The 21,493-nt window shown below is 39.6% G+C and overlaps 1 protein-coding gene across 1 annotated transcript in view; it reads right to left on the reverse strand.

Moving 5' to 3' along the window:
- LOC138707939 (E3 ubiquitin-protein ligase RNF220-like) overlaps positions 1-21,493 on the reverse strand; it is a 505,330-nt gene that overhangs the window by 125,475 nt on the left and 358,362 nt on the right. The window lies entirely within an intron of this gene.

Here is a 21,493-nt window from a genome sequence, read left to right on the forward strand (position 1 = left end):
ATTTTTTAATTTAATGTAAGAAAGAAATATAAAAAATGTAAAATATCAAAAATTAAAATATAAAAAAGAACATATAAATATACATATATACACACAAAATAAAATAAAATAAAAATTTATTGGAATACTAATCAGTATTTAAAATCAGTTGAAATGCTTGCTTTTTAAATAATTTATTATTGGAAGATGTTAATTTTGAGCTTTTAATGAAGTTATTATACAATCTCGGGCCGAAATTTGAGGCATGCCTTAGTCCTGCTTCAGAATTGCATTTGGGTTCAAACAAATGACATGATATGACGTGTCTTCTTATACTGTAACCATGGTCATAATAGTTATTATATTTATGGTAGTATTTTAATGGGGTACATATGTATATTTGTTTAATATTCAGTACATTAAATTTCTTGTATATGAGGCGTGTCTAATAATCTATTTTTTCTTAATACATATTTATATTATTCTCCTCTGTTATAATATTAATGGCATGAGAGAAGATGTCATTGTCCCACCCTATCCTATAATGCCATATTGTAGGATGGAATGAACTAAACACAAATATATTTGTCTTAGTGTTATTTTTTGCATAAAAGATTTATAAATTGTTTTACGTAGTTTAAGACGCAGATAATTTATATGATAATCCCATCGTACATCGTGATCTGTTAATACCTACGTATTTTACTTGGTTTGACTTTTTTATTTCTGAGCATCTAAAAATTGCTAACTGAGAGCAATTACTGTCATGGATAACTAAATTATGACTTAAATTCATCGAAGACAAACCTCATTTATATATAGTAAACGGTATTAATGTAGTTTTATCAGTATCGAGCCAGAGGAGGTTTTTATTTAGCCATTTTTTTAAATTGAGTTTGTGCCTATATTTGCAAGTTTGTAATTCTCCTCCCAATCATTACCAGTGTATATAGCAACAGTATCATCTGCAAAGGAATATATTCTTCCCTTTATAAAAGCCTACTAGTGTTTAAAAGCAGTAAATCATTAATGTATTTAACCCATTTATGCCCATAACTTTTTGTTGTCGAATATTTTCATAATTTTCGCACCGCCACATGAAACTGAAATGGAAGTTAATTATTGTGCTGCAGGCTCCTTTGATTCTTCTAGTATACACAACAATAAAATAAAAGTTAATTTTATAATTCATTTCTTTGCAATTTTCAGAACAATAATTAATGCAGAATGTTGCGAAAACGCAACATTAGGCAGATATGGGATAATGAATAAGAGAGGGCCTAACACAGTTCCTTGGAGAATACCAACATTAATTTCCGCACCACTACTTATTGCGTCATTAATTTTAGTGTGCTGGTATTTATTTGCCAGACAGGACTGAAACAGCTCCAAAGCAATACCTCTTATTCAAATGGTTTCTAGTTTATTTAATAGTACCTTATGATTTATTGTGTCGAATGCATTTCTTAAATCTAGGAATACTCCAAAACATTTTTTGCCTTCGTCTAACGCTTTTATGATATTTGAAGTCACAGTCAATGTAGCATCTTCGGTGCCCATATGATTCCTAAAACCAAATTGAAATTTTGATAAAAGTTTGTTCTTCTCTAAATAATTAACTAACCTTTTCTTAATGCATTTTTCAAATAATTTTGCAAAGTTTGATAATAGAGATATTGACCTATAATTACTTAGAATATTTCTGCCACCTGATTTATATAAAGGGAGTATAGTGGTTCGTTTCAACTGCATAGGAAATATTCCTTGAGATAAGCACATATTAAAAATATAACCAAGATTTGAGACTAAAGTAATAATTGATTTTATTAAATTTGAAAAAATTCCATCATCTTCTGGACCAACATTGTTTTTTAAGTCATTTGCTGCAATAATTAACTCATTTTCATGAACTGGAGTTAGGAAAAATGTAATAATTGTATTAGGGATAGTGGTTCTATTGTTTAAATATTCAATGGAATGTGCTGTTCTATAGTTGGTAATTTGGAGCCCAATTTTAGAAAAATATGTATTAAATTCATTTACAATTTTATTTTCATTTCCGATAGTTAATCCTTCTTGTGTTTTCATTTCGTTTATAGATGATCTATTTCGTTTATTTGTAGCTTCATTGATTGTTTGCCAAAATCTTTTCATATCATGAGTATATTTTTTAAATTTTACTTCGTAATAAATGGTTTTTGCTTTTTGTATTACTGAGTTCAGGACATTTCTCTATTTCTTATATGAATGAAATAGATTATTATTTAAAGGTTCTTTTTTCATTTTATAAGCTAATCTGTTTCGCACTCCTATTGATTTTATAATTCCGCTTGTTATCCAAGGCTTTATTTCCATACATTTTGAAGATACTTTTTTAGTTTCAGACATGCACTACTGGGTGTTCAGTTCAAAATGTGTAATGGCTCGCTGTATGCCGTCATGTGGCTAGCTGATGAGCCTAGAGAATTCAATCTTCCTACACTTCAGCAGAGGTGTATAACCTATGAGGCAGAGAAGTTACCTAGCAAGTACGGCGTTCATTCTGAAGAGTACATACCAATACGTACGGTAACGCCGGTAGTGGCAGGAATGTGAACCGTTTGGAAATACGTACTGTCGGGATATGGGGAGAGGGTTAAGACGATTACTTACTTATTTGTTGACATTAACTTCGAAGGTCAACATGGACACGGAGCATTTGATTTGTGTTGTGGAATGTTGCCGTACTCAACCGATGATAACAAATACCCTGCGTACGACTTGCCGGCGAAAAACACAGTTCGAAAGAGGTTATGGTAGCACACAGACCGTACAGACCGCCATCTGTTGCTACGACGTTCAAGTTATACCGTACACGTTCTCAAGTTTAGATTGAAGAACGCCTTGAATAATAGGCAACTTCTTTAACATATAAGCTGAAACTCGCTTCAAATCGGTGACCCAACAACAGTGACGTCATGACACACTTTGAAATGAACACCCAGTAGTCTATATGTTTGGTTAAGATATCATTAAAAGACTTATAAGCCAGGTTTGCGTCACTGTTTATATAAATCGTATCCCATTTTTCGTGCTTCAATCTATTAACTTTTACGTTTTGATATATTTTTTTACATACGATATGTTACTCGACTGTTTGACATGGTGACTGTAATGATCTGTGAACATGCCAATTTCTGTAATATGATCGGTAATAGCATTCCTATAGACACAAAAGTTACTTAACCAATTATTGTCCGTTTTATAAAATATGTGATCTACGCAAGATTTGTTTTGTTTCCCACCAACGTGTAGTTGCTTTCACATATTCAGTAAAGAAAAATTCACTTAAAATATTCACGTAATTATTTCCGTCTCTATCTATACCATTATTCAATATATCTATATTAATATCGCCAACAATGACATGGTTTCGATTTTCATGGTGTTTAATTAAATAGTTTTCTAAACTGTATATGAAATTATCTTTTGAAATAAAGGTAGGTGATCTATATATTTGGCTTTATAATGAATTTACTATTGTTAATTATCAGTTTTGAATTCATATTGCTTCTGTATCATCTGACCTCAAAGGTTCCCACCGTCTAAAAATGACGCGAGTAGCTAACTATGGCTGAATTTCTGCCTTAGGTGTTGTCCGTCGAGACTCATTATAGTAGGACCTAAATTAAGCAGTATGAATAGATACCATGAAAAATGTTGACGATAAATTTCAATTCTGTAAACATTTGACGCAAAATAATATTATCTCTTCGCCTGAAAAAATAACACTTCTCCAATCGAAGTCTTCCCGACCATTCGCAAACGCTAAACGATCCACGGCTTGTTCATCAATATAATTGGTTCTTTTCTCAATGCACCAAACCACCTGATTCCAGGGCTTCCTACCTCTTTACAGTCTTTGTAAAAATCGGAAAAGCAGACACTGCCTTTAGTTCCAACGTGGAATCGACTCTCAGACCCCGACTTAGGTCGCTAAAGTTTTACCACCGAGTTACTGGATACCAACTGTCGTCGTGTATGGAAGTAATAAAATATTATGGTGTGTTTACTTTTAGATCATCAGAAAAAATGTGACATTAAATATTTTAATTTATTTAACGACTGTTTCTTTGAAGGATTAATTAAAATTGCCGAATTTCACATGCTTTAATATAATATGAATGATTATATTACGTCTTTGGAATAAATTAACTGATGTATAGAATTAGAGCGAAGTATAGTGGAAAGATAAATGCTATAAATAATATTAATATACCATAATATTTAGGAACTCAAATTCATATGAAGTCATATGAAAATGGTATATATTCTTACTTATTTAAAAATAATTGATCGTGTCGGGATTCGAGCCATCGATCCGGTATTCTAGACTCATAAAGGCTTTAACCACTCGACCACTACGCTTGCTTTCGAGATTTCGATGTTTTAATGATAGGTTAGAATGCTTGCGGCTCTTCTGCGTATATTTCTACACGTATCTTAAATAGTACCCCCCCCCCCCCAATATTTAAATGTCTCCTCGGCATAGATACGTAATATTTAAACAGGAAAGAGACACGAATATCTCTTAATTGTACTTCATGGTATGAACTACGCTTTTGGCGCGGAGCATGTGCAGTGTGGCATTCTTTCGCTTAGAAAACACTCGAGCCGCTCAACATTTCTGTACAAAGTGAGATAAAAGTTGGTATATCCGTGTTATATAACATCGATTTAAATTATATATCTTGCCTATGAACAATCCAAAACATCCGTATTGACTCCTCCATGGTCTCTGTACAGTCAGATGCATCTCTAGGTCCGTTTGTTCATTTTCCGTAGCATTATGTGGCTTCTCTCGTGAAGGCATTGCACTAACATTCTTCAAGTCAGCATTTGAAAAGTAGCTCTTTTTGCGAACATCCTACTTTATGATTCCTCAAACAGAATTTATTGTCGGGCATTGTGAGATTTGGGCTTCGTGGTGGCCATGGCAAAGGCGAAGGAAAGTTCTTGGATCCCCGACCAACTCACATGTTAGGAATGGGAAAAACTCATTATGACGAAAACGCACACTCATGGCGCAATAAATTGCTGCGCCGTATTGTTGAAGCTAGCGTCGTGCATTACACGCGCTATGTTCGGTTCAAGTTTGTCGAGTATGGCAAAGTTCGAGATTCGCAGACGTTCGCTCTGCAGAAGGATGCCTGTCGTGTTTATTCCATCTTGTTATAAAAATGTTCGCTGTCTCCACTCCCATCCCTTGATATTTTAACCACTTAAGGATTTAGCACAGAGTTTGTGATTAGTTTTTCATGTGAAATATGAATATATGTCTTGGTGCCTCTCTCATGTTCGAACATAGCAGGACAGTAGTTGAAGCCACATGGTGTCAGATGTTTTTCTTCTGGAATTCATGAAGCAACCATTCGTTAATCATATTGTGACAGCGACGTGAGATTCGAACTCACGAACAGCGTCCCGCAAGAAACCAGATCGCGCGGGGACGGCGCGCGGCGGAGAGAAGTAAGGGGGAAGGGCCTACGCGGCGAGAGAGTGGAGAGAGAGTGCGCGCGCATCTGGTGCTGGTAGAGAGGAGAGGGCTCTGGATTTTTCTGGAGTGCCATCTCTAGAGACGCGTGGAACTTTCGAGGCTACGTCGCTGTGGTTATAAATTACGGACGCGAAGGAACGACAGATAGAGTCATGATTAGTTCAGTCAGTAAGCCAGTGAACAGAGCAAGCAAGCCAGTCTTGTGTACCGGAGTTCGACTCGAGTGTGCGTCCGCAACTGTATCAGCATCCGAAGGCCTGAGTTCGAGTGCAGTGGACCGCAGTTGGAGGGACCTGAGTTCGAGTGCAGTGGACCGCAGTTGGAGGGACCCGAGTTCGAGCACAGTGAACTGTCTCTGAAGGTCTGTGGTTCGAGATACTGTGAACTCGAGTGACTGAGATAGAAGAACTGTGAACTGAGAACTGATAGTTCTGATTTGTAAATAGTGCTGTGTAAATATTAGTTGAGATTAACAGTTCATTGTTGTTCGTACTAGTCCAAGTAAATTGTCATTGTCGTCGGTGGAGTGCTATAACGAATACTGTGTTGAGTGAAAATCCAATTGGTGACGAGAGCGTTTAAGGCGAATTGTAGAAAGAAATTATTGTTGGAAGAATAAAATCCTATTGTTGAGTGGAAATAAATTCACATTGGTGTCAGAATCGGGATATTATCGACAATGGAGAACCTACAGCAGATCCTGCAAGCCATCGCGGAAATGAAAGCTGAAATGAAAAAGGACATAAGTGATGTAAAAGCAGAAATGAAAGACGACATAAACAAACACATCAGTGAGGTGAAGAACGATATAAGCGGAGTGAAAGGCGACATAAGCGGAGTGAAAGGCGACATAAGCGGAGTGAAAGATGACGTCACTACGCAAATTGGAAGCGTTTCGGCCCACGTAGATGGAATTGTCGCCATTGTAAAAGACGAACTTAAGGCCGATTTGGATAAACTAAACCAGAATTTTACAACTATAAACGAGATAGTAGCCGAGATGAGACAGGATGTAGACCATTTCGATGGCAAAATCCGTGATCTCGAGCGTCGTCAAGAGCAGACGAGCGAGTTGCTGGACAAGACGAGTGAGATGATGGACAAACACGCTGAGGAAAACAAGCACATTCTCGCGTTGGTGGATCGCCAGGCTAGAGAACATAAACAGATAGTTGCCGAGGAGGTTCGACGTGCCATGCAAGAAGCGGCCACAGAGTTGAGGACTCCATATAGTGGCCCTGCGGAATCATCGCCTTCAGCCAGACATCACAACGTCAAGACGCCGAAGTTCGACGGTACGACGTCTTGGGCGATATTCCGTCTCCAGTTCGAGGCCACCGCGGCACATAATGGGTGGACGCCAGCGGAGAAGACTACCCAGCTGTTGACCGCGCTTCAGGGACAGGCGTCGGAGGTTCTTCACAGCGTTCCAGAAGATGGGACAGCCGCTGAGATAATGGCGGCCCTGGAGGGACGTTATGGTGACCATGAACTTGCGGCAGCATTCAGGACCCAACTAAAAACGAGGGTCCAACAGTCAGGCGAGTCCCTGCAAGAATATGCGATGGCGGTGGAACAACTGGCCCATAAGGCCCTCAGGGGCCTGCCTACTGACTTCATCGCTGGAGAGGCGGCCTACACCTTCGGCAGCGGAGTTCGAGACCCGGAAATAAGACAACAGCTACTCTTGGCAGAGTATCGCACAATCAACGCAGCTCTGGCGGCGGCCCTCAGGATGGAGGCGGCCAAATTGGCGGCGGGAGTCTCAACACCGCACTGGATCAGGAGCGTCACGGCGACGGATGCTGGGGGGCGCCAACCGAAGCCACCCGAGCGGCAGTCAACGGAGCGGCGGAGACGACGGGCGCCCACCTGCTGGTCCTGTGGCAAACCGGGACACTTGAGAAGGGACTGTGACCAATCCGGCCACAGGCAGGAGAGAGAGGTGGCTGACGTCGAGGAGCGCCAGCAGTCAACGGAGCGCCGGAGACGACGGGCGCCCACCTGCTGGTTCTGCGGCAGACCGGGACGCCTGAGAAGGAACTGTGACCGATCCGGTCACAGGCAGGAGAGAGAGGTGGCCGACGTCGAGGAGCGCCAACAGTCAACGGTGCGGCGGAGACGACGGACGCCCAACTGCTGGTCCTGCGGGAGACCGGGACACCTAAGGAGGGACTGCGACCGCTCCGGCCACCGGCAGGAGAGAGAGGTGGCTGACACCGAGAGAAACCATCAGTCGCCTGAGCAACTGAGACGACGGGTGCCCACCTGCTGGTCCTGCGTTGAACCTGGGCACCTGCGGAGGAGTTGCGACCGACCTGGCAACAGTCAGGAGAGAGAGGGGGCCGATGCTAGGAGGAGCACGTCGATGCCATCATCACCGTCCCCTCGGCTCGTCCTGAAACCGGTTGGCAGAAGGTGCGACGATGGGCTGATTGCTGAAGGACGGATAAGAGGCCGTCCATGCAGAGTACTGGTGGACACCGGGGCGATGCTCACTATCGCCAGACCAGACGTCGTACGTGGCCTACCTGGGAGGACGCCGCTGCGCCAGTACGAGCTACGGACTGCTTCAGGCGAGAGCTTGCCCATCCAGAGAGAGGTCTTCCTGGACCTGACCTTGGGGAAGAGGAAACTGGAGATGTGGGTGTTCGTCGCCAACATCACCGAGGACGTCGTCCTGGGACTCGACGCCATACGGTTACTCGATGCGACGGTGGAGGTCCGGCGCCGTATACTCCGTCTTGGTGGGGATGAAGTGTTCCTGATGGACGCCGAAGACCAACCCGTGGCCGGCGAGCTCTCCTTGGAGGGCCAAGTGGAAAAGCAAGACGGCGCCCACGCAGTACGAGTATCGCTGCCCAGCCAAGCCAAGGATGGGGTGGCGCCACCATAAGGAGGGAGCAGCCGGTGGACCCCAAACGTTGGACCGACTAGCAGCCTACCAAGAGACTGCCCGAGACGAGCAGTCCTAAGGAGGGAGCAATGTGACAGCGACGTGAGATTCGAACTCACGACCAGCGTCCCGCAAGAAACCAGATCGCGCGGGGACGGCGCGCGGCGGAGAGAAGTAAGGGGGAAGGGCCTACGCGGCGAGAGAGTGGAGAGAGAGTGCGCGCGCATCTGGTGCTGGTAGAGAGGAGAGGGCTCTGGATTTTTCTGGAGTGCCATCTCTAGAGACGCGTGGAACTTTCGAGGCTACGTCGCTGTGGTTATAAATTACGGACGCGAAGGAACGACAGATAGAGTCATGATTAGTTCAGTCAGTAAGCCAGTGAACAGAGCAAGCAAGCCAGTCTTGTGTACCGGAGTTCGACTCGAGTGTGCGTCCGCAACTGTATCAGCATCCGAAGGCCTGAGTTCGAGTGCAGTGGACCGCAGTTGGAGGGACCTGAGTTCGAGTGCAGTGGACCGCAGTTGGGGGGACCCGAGTTCGAGTACAGTGAACTGTCTCTGAAGGTCTGTGGTTCGAGATACTGTGAACTCGAGTGACTGTGATAGAAGAACTGTGAACTGAGAACTGATAGTTCTGATTTGTAAATAGTGCTGTGTAAATATTAGTTGAGATTAACAGTTCATTGTTGTTCGTACTAGTCCAAGTAAATTGTCATTGTCGTCGGTGGAGTGCTATAACGAATACTGTGTTGAGTGAAAATCCAATTGTTGACGAGAGCGTTTAAGGCGAATTGTAGAAAGGAATTATTGTTGGAAGAATAAAATCCTATTGTTTCACAATATGAAAGAAAGTCATCTGATTGAACGGGTCCTCGAAGAAACACGGTCCAAACAGGTGATCTTCTCTTATCCACGCGGAAACAGTAACGTGAAGTGATTTTTTTTTCGGTTGTTTTGAAAGAAATGTGGATTCTCCTTGAACTAAAGGTAAACGTTCAGTTTTTAGAACTTCGATAAATAGCACACTCACGGTACAATAAACTTTTATTTTACCTTCTCTTGTTGAGAAATGGCGGAAAGCAAATTCCATGCTTCTTCTAACCCTATTAAATTCACAACTAGAAGCTCTTTCACTGGCAATGGGCGGAAGGTTTTCACTTTCAAATCCTTTCGCGTGTGGTCTCTCATGGTCGAACGGCAAACATCCAATTCGGCAGTACACTCACGGATGACGTAACTGGAGATTCCATTATTGCTTCATTAACAGTCGACGGTCTGCCAGTCCGACGTGCATCCTTTACGGATCTTGTCGTGAATCTCTTGAGTTCCCAAGTCAATAATGTTCTCTTGGATAATGGCGCTATCTGAAAACGCAGCTGAAATTTGGTCGTAATTTGTGGAATTGTTTTTCCAGTATGCGGTCGTTCGTGAATCCACAAAGCAGTTACTAAACCGTCTTCAATCGAGAAAATGGTTAAACCCGCCGTATTTTTATTCACTGCTATCTTCTCTGATAGTTGTCAATGATCGATTGATCAATTGTTTGATTGTTATTCCCACTGATCCATTATTGTCTCGATTGCAAACAGTTGCATAAGTTATATGAATATACACACAGAAGATATCCAGGAGTATATGGGCTTTTAGCCCAGCATCTATCAGTCGAGAAAGGCTGAAAAATATAATGCTTGTTAATGTACAAATGGTGTATTGGCGGCAGGGGAAAATGTAAGTACAAGAATGAAAATATGTTCAAAACCTCATCTTTGTCCATTTAAAGTGTCACTTAGACACGTTGGGATTTGAATCGAAGTCCCCAACATGAAAACATGATGCTCTGATCGTTTAACGGTGCACAAATCATATAATATTCAAAATTCGACAAAATGACTGGACGGAGACATTCGCATCCGTTATGGAAGTAGCATGTATCACTAATAAAGCACAATTATCGTGTGCGGAGCCTATTTCATGGGGAGAGCAGTTGTTACCGAGTGTATACATCAAACTCGTGTACCGAGTGAATGGCGCATGTAGCTGTTATTTATTGCCTACTTAAAGCGGCATATGACGGTTTAGAATCATAAAACCAGTGTTATAGCGGTGCAGCGGTTTTGAGGTGAGTATTCCTTGCTAGCATTTAGAAGATGAGACTAGTCGCCTCCACCGCGACGGGTACTAGGGTTTCACTCAGCTCAAGTACCGCGCATTTCAGTTAACGAGACATTACCGGCTTCACAGCCACATGGTCGCCCAATCACGTTAGACTGGGTTAGTTCTTGATATAACAGAGCACAGTCACCATAATACCAATATAATCACTAATCCGTTTAGAACACAATTTTATAATTAATGTATCTAATACGAGCGTTTTCCATAATTGGTAATCTATCATCTCTATATTAGTTACCCGAATATGATGGGGATGAGGTGGGAAAAAATGTCGAAATCCGTCACCAACACGTCCAACAATATTACACGAAGTACACAGAGGGGTGCACGATGCGCTACATTGAAGAGAATGGAAAACAACCAGCCAATTACACACTTTTTGTGTAATGACACTACTTAAACGTTACAGCAACGATATAAGGACAAATTAAAAATGTGATTAACTAATATAACCCACAAAGACAATGCTGAACACTATTTGCTTTAACATTATATGAAAACAGTGAACATGAACTGGAATTTTTCTAGGGAATGTGCGTTTCTCTGTAATATTTTGTATTAAGAGACGTCTCGTTACAAAGGAAATTTCTAAGCTGTTATTTTACGACGCTTTATCAACTGCTATGGTTATCTAGCGTCTGAGTGAGATGAATGAAGGTGATAATGCCAGCGAAATGAGTCCAGGGTCTAGCGCTGGAAGTTACCCAGCATTTGCTCTTAATGGGTTGAGGAAAAGCCCCGGAAAAAACTCAACCAGGATTCGAACCCGGACCCGCTCGTTTCACGATCAGGCTTGCTAACCGTTACTCTACAGGGTTGGACACAAAGGAGCTACCTTGTGTCTTCCTTAAGATATTCAGTAGGATATAGAATTAAAACAATGCAAATTGTGGAATGAAAACTACATACATACATACATAGGCCTACATACATACATACATACATACATACAAAGTGTAGAGGGGTAAGAATGCGCGTAAGATAAGACTGCGCACTGTATTTGCACTGTATTTTTATGGTGATTCCCAGTCACAGTTGATACCACTGCTCCAACACCATGTCGCAAAAGGCCGAAAGCTAGGCGTGTGTGGTAGTCAAGACATCTTTGAAATTACGGTATTTGTTTTGAGACAGATAAGTTGGAAGAATTTTAAAATAGTCGTTATTTATTATTTTATTATGCTTTTAAGTTTCTGTACAATTTCTTTACTCTAAATATGGATAATATTGGGCCGTATATTCATAAAGGAAGCTGATTTAATTCTAAGTCCATGGGTGTATTCGTTTATACAGGGGTTATATATTGGTGATTCTGAACAAAAAAGTTTATATGAACATAGGCTTATGCCCTGTTCTTAATATTATCTCACATACAGCTGTTTGAAAAATCACGGGCGTCAGTCTCATGTCCTTCATCAGCACTCACATGCGACATTAGGTTGTAGTAGGGTCAATGAAACGTATCCTGGGCGTTGGCTCGGTCACGGTAAAGTCATTTTTTGACCACCGAGGTTACCCGACCTTACTCTATTGGATTACTGCATGTGGGGTTTCCTTAAGAGCGAAGTCTACAAGCGCAAAGTGGAAACAAGGGAGGAACTCTTCTCGCTCGCATTTTACATGCTTGTGCTGAAGTAAAGGAATGTCCGAATCAGCTCAGATCAGCAACACAGCAAGTTGTCTACAAGAACTGCAAAGTGCATTGAAGTTGACTGTGGACTTTTTGAACATGTTCTGTAACGAAAAGCACATAATTAAACAGAACATTAGGAACAATGTTTTAATTTAGTATCACCTGCACTTTTCCCGTTCCTCATTGTTTCCATTAATTTTCTCCGAAACAGGACGTATGTTCATATAACCTTTTTTGTTCAGAATCATCAATATTATCATCCCTCAAACATTGTACCTACCTTTCCTCCTGACTCTCCCTGTATGATATAGTGTAAAGGCTCGACACTGTCGGGTGCTTTGTTTCGGAATGAACCACGGGGTAAGACAGCGCACATGCGCAGTCCTGCTCCACGAAGGTGGTTTGCTTGCAGCTAATTAGCTCTTTCTACAGCGGCTTCAGCATTTCTAAGGAAATGTAGGCTATACAATAAATGTACCTTTGTTGGTGCTCGATAGTCACGCGTCACACATACAGGAGAAATCACATCCACATATTGTCCTACCGCCACTCAATAGCCATAAGTCTCAGCCCCACGACAGATCATTTTATGGACATCAAAAGTAATTTTATTGATCTGATAAGAAGTTGCTTAATCATCCAGGTCGGCAAATTACAGTCACATCAAGTGGCTTCTATTTTTATCAAAGCATACGCGAAGGCAGCTGCAGTTAGAAATTCCATGACGAATGTTCCAGATGAACCTCCAAGTGACCAGCCTTCAATTAGTGGAATCAACGACGTTGAAACATCCAATAATAATGCACTGCAACAATCACATGTGCCACAGGTTTCAACTGAAAATTCAAGTGATCAGCCTTCAACAAGTGGAGTCAATGACACTAGATAATATGGGTACATTCCCCTCAAAGAGATATGATCACTTTCAAAAGGATAGAAATTCAGCATGGCCGACGAAAAAGCAAGAAATCTTCATACAAAGCCAGGTAGAAATCTCATTGGATGAGAAGAGAAAGAACAAAGATGTGCAGGGAAAACAAAATCGAAACATTCGTATTGAAGAAAATATATAAAGCTACAAACGTCAGAATAAAGATTACATTTGCCCTGGTTGTGCTCACAAATACACCGATCCCCAGTTGAGAACTGGATTCAGTGCGTCACATGTGAAGAATGGTGACCCGAAAGCTACATCTAATATAAGGAATTTTCATTTGTGATTTGTGTTAGATTTTTCTGATATAACGAATATGCATGTTCGTTTGAAATGAAGTTGTAACATTAATAGTGTTATTATGTGTATTCTTACCCGAATGTGAGCGCATTCTTACCCCATGCAGCGGGTAAGACAGAGCATTTTCATCAACATCAATTTAATTATTTTTTTTCAGCTCAAATATTGTTTATGGGTTATCCGAAATTTTTGTATGTTTGCAATGAATACCTTAATTTCTGCAGATGTTTGTCTACAATTATTGCTCCATAAAAGAATATTGAACACAAAATGTGCATTCCCGCCCCCTCTTACTCTACATATACATAATGGCATTCGGCAAGTATATAAATACAGGGTAGAAGTGAAATAATCCTGTAGATTGAAAGGGACGATAGAGTACACTTACTTAGAAAATTTAATTGGAAGCTTCAGCAGTCTGGCAACATCGCCGCTAACACACTGCTCTTTCGTCTCGTAATAATGATGTAAGAGGTCAACGAACTGAGGTTTGTGTTCCTTAGTAAACTACCTCTCATCTCCCTTTCTGGCTACACTGTTGAAAAGCTGGTAGAATCTGTCAGTGGCTTCAGATTAGTAGTATTTTAATTAAATTTACACGAAAACCGTCAATGCTATTGCAATAGACCAGAGGGATATATGATTCTTTACTAGATTTTCTATCGATGCATCGCGATGGGGCAAAAATCACTATCCTACTCCCAATAGTTACCGAATAAGAGGTTGTTAAACATAAAAAAAAAATCTGACAAAACTATGGACTTTTCACCAATATGGTATCACACTTTTTTGTTACATACAATATGAGCTATTCGCTCTGAAATTCTGCAGGGTTATTTCACTTCTACCCTGTATTTGTGTCGGTCAAATATTAAAGATCCAAAGTTGCGCATTAGGGTAATTTTGAACTTTCGAATTTTCTTTAGGACACCTCTTAAAGTTATTAGATATAGTACACATAAAAATCGTTAGAAATTTGAAGTCGCCGCGTCGCAGCGTTGATGCCGTAACGGATGAATATTAAGCGCCCCTGTTCAGAGATTGGATTCGATCCCGGTGCCCAGCCTTGGCATTAATGTGATTCGGTTCGCACTCTCGACCTAGACCCAAATAAGGGATAATTTAGCGAAGTTATGTCGCTAGATGGCATAAGCTTTCTATGCGGTAGGGCTATATGTCAACTGCTACAATAGATGCTTATGTCCTCTCGCTTTTGTTGGGTTTCTATACAGGTCAAGATTTTTTATAAATATTTCATATAACTTAATATAATTTAGCATTCTCTTACCTTACAGTTTAATTTAATTAAGATTAAATAATAGCATATAAGTGTATAATACTCAGCGATTCCTATTCAAAGATGGATGAGGAATTCTGCAGTATGCAGAATGTAGATAAAATTAAGGATCGTGAACCTAAAAGAGAACTTCGAGAAAGAGGTGCATGAATAAGTGTAGGGAAAAAAACAGGGACTTCGTAAAAGGTAACTATTGTCACTTTAATCATTCATATGTACCGTACCATACGTGAAAAACAGGCGCTGTTCTTCAGTTGGTTCCCAAACAATATATCAACAACGTGAGTAGATTCCCCATGTTCAAATATCAACAACGTGAGTAGGTTCCCCATGTTCAAATGAGTAGGCTACCTCCGTGGAAAAAGATTGAATATAACATCAAATATCAATAACGCGAGTAGATCCCAAGATTGTGTGGGACGGGGATGTTAATCGATCATGTAGCACAGTGGTGGCAGTGTTCAAATATCAACAACGGGGATGAGGTAGGCTAGTTATTGCCTATAACGCCACCTATAATAATCGATCATGACCCGTGGTTTCATCTACATTAAAATATAAATGCCGATCATAAGTTTCAGTGATTAGCAGAGTAGTGACAGTGACAGTACAGGAACAGCCGTGGCTTCATATACGTTGAAATAGAAATACCGATCATAAGTTTCAGTGATTAGCATAGTAGTGACAGTGAAAGTACAGGACACGTTTGTTACAAATTTTTACCAGTAAAGAAATGAAATTATGAAGTTATTCGACGCAGCGTGTCCGCCAAGCACAAAACATTTGTAACCTACCTACTACCGTAGACAGTAGCTGATGGTCGTAACTATGTATAAAATGGGAAGGAAATGTTTTCTGCCTTGGTCTAACGCGGGAACCAATTGCAGTACACAGATGAAATCAACCTGGAACCAACTCGGGTGTAGCTCGGGGACGAACTGGGAACAGACTCACAGATTTGGGAACCAATTCCAGTACGTCCAAAATAGGATATGCAGCCACCAATGGTGTTTTTTTTTTTTTAATAGAGGAAGGGCTATGATGCTTGAGTTATCAAGGAGAGAGATCGGTGGTTCCCCGATACTACAGTGAACTCTTCATTAACTGAGATGTTGCTTATACGAGCCGATACTTAATGGTTGTCAGCTAACACTGTTTTGTACTTGGAGGAACTTCTTTCCTATTCCACAGATGTAATGGGAGCATATTTGAAAACACAATATCACTGGCTGATAAATCCTCTTCAAAAATGTCAATTCTGAAATCTTCTTCTGACAAATTACTTGCTATCTGGCACATTGTTTTATGCCTTTTATTTTTATCCAATACCGATTTTACTTTCTGTCTCACTGTGTCCCCAATCTCACCTTTTACATGAAATCTTCTCTGAATAGCATAATGATATCTATCATTATTATCATTATTAGGAAATGACTTCGGGTCTTCTGGTATTGAGAGATCCATCTCTATTTACAACAGAATATTGCTTCCAACTTTAAAAAATATAACTAATTAAATGGCGTCTCAAAAGTGTTACCTATCCAATAAAGATCTACTTCAAGTTAGTAAGAATCTGCTGGCTACTAGTCGTGAGGATGCAGTTTTATTTCAGGCGAGGGCAAAGAAAAACTATAAGGAAAACATATGCAACCTCGACAGCAAGCTATATTGGCTTAGATTATATTACATTCATTTCTTGCGGGCTTTACCCCTGCATTTTACTACTGAAAGATACATTTCTCTATCTACAGATAGATCAAATGCCATTTGTAACAGGATGAAATAATATGACTGCAGTACTCTCACGATATGCATATATATCTTCGTCCCAATCGTTTCACATAATCAAATAGAATACATTTTTAGGTTAGGTCTCGTAAATCGTAAACCATTTAGTCAAAGCAGTGACTTTCATGTTGTCAGACAAAATACATTTTAATATTAGATCATATTAATCCACTAATTACCGACATAATCTGCGAGAGGTTCAGGAGAAAAATATAATCTTTCAGAAAATAATGAATAATTTAGAAAAAATCTCGCAACATAAAGACGAAATGTGGTAAATAAGTAAATAAGTACGACATTGTTACTGTTAATGTATTATTATTATTATTATTATTATTTTTATTATTATTATTCCAGTACATGGCATTGTGATTTTACACTCTTCGGTGATACTTGGCAATATTTGGCCGTCCCGGCCCAATTAATCGTTTAGGAACTACTCTTACGTGGTCCTTACTACGATATAGTTTTATTTATATACTTTTTTTCGGGCTACCCACAAATAAACCTATTTTTTTCAGGGTTCCCCACAAATAAAGTCGCACACGTCCAAATCTGATGAACGTTCGGCCGATAACACTCTAGAAATTATTTTGTCTCTAAAAATCCTCCTCATATCGTCGAAAGACTCGCTCGCAGTGTGGGGTGTGGCAGATTGTCTCTCGTCATCCGTCAACAACTAAAAATTCGTACCAATATTTCAGCGCAGTTCGTTTTTATATTTGCTCTATTTTAATAAAATATGGCTCCTATTATTAATGTTGCTGCTACAACACAGCAATTCCTTCATAATTAAAGGGAATATAGTGAAATAATCGGAAATTTTCTATCCTCCAGTGTTTATAGTTTTGGAAACAAACTGAATCATGAAAACTAACCAAATTTCATCTGAGAAAACGATTATTTGCGGATTAACAAGACCGTTAGAAATTTTCTCCAATACCAAAACAAGGTAGCTCCAATTTTACAAAGTTGTGGAAAACAACAAAAAACATTCCAAAAAATTCAAATTTTATCTCAGCTTCTTTCCTTTTTCACAGTATGTCCTAGATACCTAGGAACTTCATTTTACCACTCACGTATGGGGGTAAAATATAAACAATTATGGAGCTACTCCTTTTTAGCAATAAAATTGGATGTAATTAGACACATTTTGCACTGAACGTACATTTACTGTCGAATGTCATAAACTAAAACACAAAACATGGCAGATAACATATGTATGTATGTATGTATGTATGTATGTATGTACGTATGTATGTACGTATGTATGTACGTATGTATGTATGTATGTATGTATGTGTGTGTATGTATGTATGTATGTATGTGTGTGTATGTATGTATGTACACACAGGGTGGTTAAGGACCTCTGCAACAAACTCCGGGAATCGATAGACCTCGCAATGAGGATCATTTTTCGTAAAAGAACCCATCTTCTCCGATGTCTCGTGCAGAAGCTACGCGACATCGAAAAAAAGACAGGTTTTAGTTACATTTACAGTTAATTATGAAATTAATTATTCATTTATTTCTTCGAGTACCATTGCGGACAGGTTGAAAGTGTCCTGTCATTTTGCTGCCCATTTGAATGGAGCGCTCTTCGAAACACGCTTCTACTGCTCATGGAGGATGTGAAGGGACATTGTTTCAACATAACGTCCCAACGCACTTCAACCTGTTTGTACGAGCACATCTGAACAACATCTACGGGGAGCAATGGATAGGGAGAGCCAGACCTGTTGCATGGCCAGTGTGATCACACGACTTCACGCCCTCAATCTCTCTTTTTTTTTTTTCGGGACATGTGAAGTAATACAACACTCGAATTGACACCAGAGAGGAACCGACTATTCGAGTATTAGCTGCTTTGAATCTAATTCGACATAGGCCGATAACTATTGCTACTACGATGTAATTAATGTAATCAGGTTCAGGTTAGACACTTTGAACATCTGTAACTTGTCACCAAACATACTCGAAAAATAATACATTTCATAATTGTTAATGTCACTAAAACCTGTCTTCGTTTCGATGTCGCTTAGCTCCTAAACGAGACATCGGAGAACATGGGTTGTTTTACAAAAAATGATGCTCATCACGAGATGTATCTATTCCCAGAGTTTGTTGCAGAAATCCTGAATCACCCTGTATATATAGGTTGAAACGTAAGTAGTTGTTTACTTCAAGGCGTTATTTGAAATATTTCAAACAACAAATGTTTATACAATTTTGCTAGTTTGTGCTTCCTTTTCGAGAAAAAACTTGTTTTATATGAAATATTTCATAGCGTGTTTTGAGAAAGCCTTTGATTTAATTTCCAATATGCTCATTCAATTTAAGAGAGCTGTGTATAACGATAATAAATTATTGAAATTATTTTGGTATTGTAGTTTAAATGTGCAGACATTTGATGCGATCAAATGTAACATTGAAAAATTCCTATTCAAAACGAAAAGTTACATCTATTCGGATCAAATTTCTGCACATTTAAAGGACAAAAGTAAAATTCTTTCAATAATTTATTATCATAAAACTTTGCTCTCTTAAATTGACAGCATATTGGCAATTAACGCAATGACTTTCCCAAAACACGCCATGAAATGTTTCATATACTGTATAAGAATTTTATCTCGAAATGGAAGCACAACGAGCAAAATTGTATTCAACCCTCACAGTTATCGCAGTATATAGCTCCAGGAGCTATCTCCTTTTTGCAACGAAACGATTGGGAGCTCAGCTCCAATTCCACAGTAACTTATCGCCAAATGCTCGGAATCACACCGTTCTTGCACTAAAAGTTCGGGCATATTTTTTAACGTATGCAACAACCAATACATTAATTTGACCAAAAAGTGGCGCCATCCCTTTTTTGTAGGTAGCCCTTCAAATACAGAAATTCACACGACGTACGTTGTCATGCAGTTGTAATTCGTGCATTAGAGCCACTCTAAGGTTTTAATTTTAGCAATTTAATAGCTGTATGGGCTGATATTTTTAAATTACTACTTCCTATTACGCATGACAGAGTTTTCGTTGGAGAATGCTTAAGGATTCTCCGATTTAATAAAATTTTTCTCCCAAGAACGCGCCGTTTTCGCCTAGGAATTCTATAGCATATCGATCCTGTTTGCCCTCAATCTAAGAACAGGTTACTTATAGTATCTCTATATCGATCCTGTTTCCCCTAAATCTAAGAACAAGTTTCTTACAGTGTCTCTATGTCAGTGATCGCAAAATATGACACCGCGAGGCATGTCCCTGAACGGGCCTGAACCCAGACCAGCGTAAGACGTCACGATATACCTCCTCACGCCACCCCTTCGATTAGTTTAGAGTTTACTTTAGAGCCAGTACTACTCGGCAAAAAGAACTTTCGACTGTGAAAATATGTGCAACAACGAAGATGGGACGTCATTGTATCATAATATAAACAGAGAACAGGTCGCCTGCTGCGGCCTGACCTACAAGACCAAGTCGGAAATTTACTTTTCCTGGTAATAACAAGGGGCAAAATCATTGTTAATCAGTGCTCTTTCAAGATTTTGTGGTGTGTGGAGATTACATTTGCTTAAATTCCTTACAAATGGCTTCAAGGAACCCGGAGGTTCATTGCCGCCCTCACATAAGCCCGCCATCAGTCCCTATCCTAAGCAAGATTAATCCAGTGCCTAGCATTATAGTCCACCTCCCTCAAATACATTTTATTATTATCCTCCCATTTACGTGTCTCAGCCTCCCCAAGGTTCTTCTCTCCCTCAGATCTTCTAACTAAAACTCTATATGCATTTCTAGATTGCTACATGTCCTGCCCATCTCAAACGTCTAGATTTAATGTTCCTAATTGTTATGCTTGGTGAAGAATACAATGCGTGCAGTTCTGCGTTGTGTAACTATCTCCATTTTCCTGTAACTTCATCCCACTTAGTCCCAAATATTTTCCTATACACTTTATTCTCGAACACGCTTAGCCTCTGTTCCTCTCTCAAAGTGAGAGCCGAAGTTCCACAATCATACAGAACAACCGATAATATAAATATTTTATAAATTCTAACTTTCAGCTTTTTTGAAAGCAAACTGAATGACAAAAGCTTTTCAAACGAATAGTCTAAAATACTGTAATTTACGTAAAAAATAATAACTCAAATATGTAGTGATATGTCTCTAGACTTGGTATAATAGTGTTAATAATGTACACTTTCATTTTATCAAAAGAATTACTCCTATGTACAAAAAAAAATATTTGTATATAAATGTTCCTTCTAAGTCACAAGACGTGACGAGCAAATCTGAAATATGATACAGTATTTCTTACTAAAATACAGTATATCACTAAGTGAACAATAGCTTTGTGCATCTCGTAAGCTGCATATCATATTAAAACCCATATACTTACTTACTTACTTACTTACTGGCTTTTAAGGAACCTGGAGGTTCATTGCCGCCCTCACATAAGCCCGCCATAGGTCCCTATCCTGAGCAAGATCAATCCAGTCTCTATCATCATATCCCACCTCCCTCAAATCCATATTAAAACCCATATATTACACATATATCCAAAATATATATGTATACTTGATTCACGTTTTGAAGAAGACAATCTCTTCATTGCTTTACTTTTCACGTAAAGAGAGGTAGTCCATGTGTTTTTTCATAGCACAGTGTTCCCGAAGTACTATTCGTTTTATAGATTATATTTCCACATTAAATATTTCCAGTAAACTATTTCTCCATTTCTTACTGTGATTACGAGCAAGTTCTTGTGATTGGAGGATATAACTTCCGTCATGTTGAAAACCGCTCATTGAATAGCGCAACTCCACTGCGAATGTTAGTACGTAATGAAACTGTTTCTCTACTGTGTGACAGAAGATTATTCCAACAATAAGTAAAAGGTTTTTAGATTCCACATAATTTGTTCATTACAAATTTTTCATGCAAAAGTAAGAAAACCAATGCTCA

Source organism: Periplaneta americana, chromosome 10 (genome assembly GCF_040183065.1).
Source record: "Periplaneta americana isolate PAMFEO1 chromosome 10, P.americana_PAMFEO1_priV1, whole genome shotgun sequence".
NCBI lineage: Eukaryota > Metazoa > Arthropoda > Insecta > Blattodea > Blattidae > Periplaneta > Periplaneta americana.